The sequence below is a fragment of the Neoarius graeffei genome, chromosome 21, assembly GCF_027579695.1.
Source record: "Neoarius graeffei isolate fNeoGra1 chromosome 21, fNeoGra1.pri, whole genome shotgun sequence".
In the NCBI taxonomy this organism is placed as follows: Eukaryota; Metazoa; Chordata; class Actinopteri; order Siluriformes; family Ariidae; genus Neoarius; species Neoarius graeffei.
This window is the reverse complement of record NC_083589.1, coordinates 47450963-47454478: the sequence shown is the minus strand read 5'-3', so window position 1 is coordinate 47454478 and position 3516 is coordinate 47450963.

Sequence of the window (3516 nt, the reverse complement as noted above, 5' to 3'; positions counted from 1 at the left end):
TCCCTCCCCCCAATCTGTCCCTCTGAGTTACATGTCAGACCTGAGATCGAGATGCTGACCTCTTCTGCCCCTCGGACCTGCTTGATCCATCCTGGTGCCCTGTGTCTGGTTGGAGTCTTATCGCATCGCTCCTGTGGAGGACGGCCCTATGAGGACAGTTGAAAGTCACACCTGGAGGACGCTCTGGACTCTTACAGTAATGCTTTTATGGCTGAGGACTACAGTTGACTTGCTAACTTTAGGACTACAGTTGTCATGAACAGTTTTGCACTCAAGTTTCCATCAATGAAGAGTTACAACATCAACGAAACTGTCATGTTAAAACGGTTAATGTTATAGTCATGCTGTCTGTCTGTTGTTGCCCAAATGAGGATGGGTTCCCTTTTGAGTCTGGTTCCTCTCGAGGTTTCTTCCTCATGTCGTCTGAGGGAGTTTTTCCTTGCCACCGTCGCCACAGGCTTGCTCATTGGGGATAGATTAGGGATAAAATTAGCTCATGTTTTAAGTCGTTCAAATTCTGTAAAGCTGCTTTGCGACAATGTTTATTGTTAAAAGTGCTATACAAATAAACTTAACTTGACCTTTCTGTGTGGAGTTTGCATGTTCTATCCCCATGTCTGCGTGGGTTTCCTCCACAGTCCAAAGACATGCAGGTTAGGCTAATTGGTGGCTCTAAATTAACCGTAGGTGTGAATGTGAATGGTTATTTGTGTCTATGTGTCAGCCCTGCAATGATTTGGTGACTTGTCCAGGGTGTACCCCGCCTCTCGCCCATAGTCAGCTGGGATAGGCTCCAGCTTGCCCGGGACCCTGCACAGGATAAGCGGCTACAGATAATGGATAGATGGAAACTGACTACACAAGCCTACAGTAAAAAAATAATAATTTTAAAAAATTGCATTGACAATATACAAGAGACCCATTGATCACTCTAGTGAGAAACAGGCATAAGCTGAAATTATTGGCTTCAGTCAGTCTAAACTGACTTAAAAAAAAAAAAAAAACTGGTGAATTTCTGGGGCACTGGCTGGTTTCACACCCAGAGGCTAAAACACAAAAACAGAATAATTGTTGTGGATGGGATAAAGCTGGATGAACAAATCAAGTATACCAAAATTTGCCTGTGTGTGTTTTTTTCCCCAAAGTTCTTGACAAGGAAGGTTTTAGCTCTAGATAAAACATTTTAATAGCTATAAAATCCATTGCAAACAAGTGTACAAAACAAAATCATGAGGAAGTCACCTTGTCACTTTAACTACAATGTCACTCTAATCATACAGTGGGGCAAAAAAGTATTTAGTCAACCACCAATTGTGCAAGTTCTCCCACTTAAAAAGATGAGAGAGGCCTGTAATTTTCATCATAGGTACACTTCAACTATGAGAGACAGAATGGGGGGAAAGAATCCAGGAAATCACATTGTAGGATTTTTAATGAATCAGTTGGTAAATTCCTCGGTAAAATAAGTATTTGGTCACCTACAAACAAGCAAGATTTCTGGCTCTCACAGACCTGTAACAACTTCTTTAAGAGGCTCCTCTGTCCTCCACTCGTTACCTATATTAATGGCACCTGTTTGAACTCGTTATCAGTATAAAAGACACCTGTCCACAACCTCAAACAGTCACACTCCAAACTCCACTATGGCCAAGACCAAAGAGCTGTCAAAGGACACCAGAAACAAAATTGTAGACCTGCACCAGGCTGGGAAGACTGAATCTGCAATAGGTAAGCAGCTTGGTGTGAAGAAATCAACTGTGGAAGCAATTATTAGAAAATGGAAGACATACAAGACCACTGATAATCTCCCTCGATCTGGGGCTCCACGCAAGATCTCACCCCGTGGGGTCAAAATGATCACAAGAACGGTGAGCAAAAATCCCAGAACCACACAGGGGGACCTAGTGAAGGACCTGCAGAGAGCTGGGATCAAAGTAACAAAGGCTACCATCAGTAACACACTACACCGCCAGGGACTCAAATCCTGCAGTGCCAGACGTGTCCCCCTGCTTAAGCCAGTACATGTCCAGGCCCATCTGAAGTTTGCTAGAGAGCATTTGGATGATCCAGAAGAGGATTGGGAGAATATCATATGGTCAGATGAAACCAAAATAGAACTTTTTGGTAAAAACTCAACTTGTCGTGTTTGGAGGAGAAAGAATGCTGAGTTGCATCCAAAGAACACCATACCTACTGTGAAGCATGGGGGTGGAAACATCATGCTTTGGGGCTGTTTTTCTGCAAAGGGACCAGGACGACTGATCCGTGTAAAGAAAAGAATGAATGGGACCATGCATCATGAGATTTTGAGTGAAAACCTCCTTCCATCAGCAAGGGCACTGAAGATGAAACGTGGCTGGGTCTTTCAGCATGACAATGATCCCAAACACACCGCCCGGGCAACGAAGGAGTGGCTTCGTAAGAAGCATTTCAAGGTCCTGGAGTGGCCTAGCCAGTCTCCAGATCTCAACCCCATAGAAAATCTTTGGAGGGAGTTGAAAGTCCGTGTTGCCCAGCGACAGCCCCAATACATCACTGCTCTAGAGGAGATCTGCATGGAGGAATGGGCCAAAATACCAGCAACAGTGTGTGAAAACCTTGTGAAGGCTTACAGAAAACGTTTGACCTCTGTCATTGCCAACAAAGGGTATATAACAAAGTATTGAGATGAATTTTTGTTATTGACCAAATACTTATTTTCCACCATAATTTGCAAATAAATTCTTTAAAAATCAGACAGTGATTTTCAAAATAAAGCCAAGGGGTTTGTGACCTTCTTCTGTTCTGAGGGCTACCATTGACTGAGTTAACTTCTTTCCCAATATCTCATGAACATCCATCCATCCATCATCCATAACCGCTTATACTGTGCAGGGTCGTGGGCAAGCTGGAGTCTGGGCTGACACATGGAGACAAACAACAATTCACATTCACACCTACGGTCAATTTAGAGCCACCAATTAGCCTAACCTGCATGTTTTTGGACTGTTGGGGAAACCAGAGCACCTAGAGGAAACCCACGCAGATACGGGGAGAACATGCAAACTCCACACAAAAAGGCCCCCCATCGCCCACTGGGCTTGAACCCAGAACCTTCTTGCTATGAGGCGACAGTACTAACCACTACACCACCGTACCGCCTTTATTGCATGAACACCAATTTAAAAACACATTCTTCCTGTTTTTCCCATCAATCTAGCAACTATGCTTCCCTCTTACTAAGAACTTTTATGAAACTGCTCAAAATATATTGATATACCAGAAAACCACACGTTATCTCTTCAATGCCAGTAGTGCTGATAGGGCTCTCGTGCATGCGCATGAAACCAAAAGAGAAAGTAAAGTTGTCTCACTGTGTGCTGGTTATGAAAGGAGGTTCATCATAAATGTAATTACCAATGAGACGCAGACGATATTTCACTCATTTTGGTTAGAAAATAAATACAGCAAAAAGAAAAAGAAGCCATATACTGTACACCACTTCCACAGCAAAGTGAAATAAATGAGCACAACACG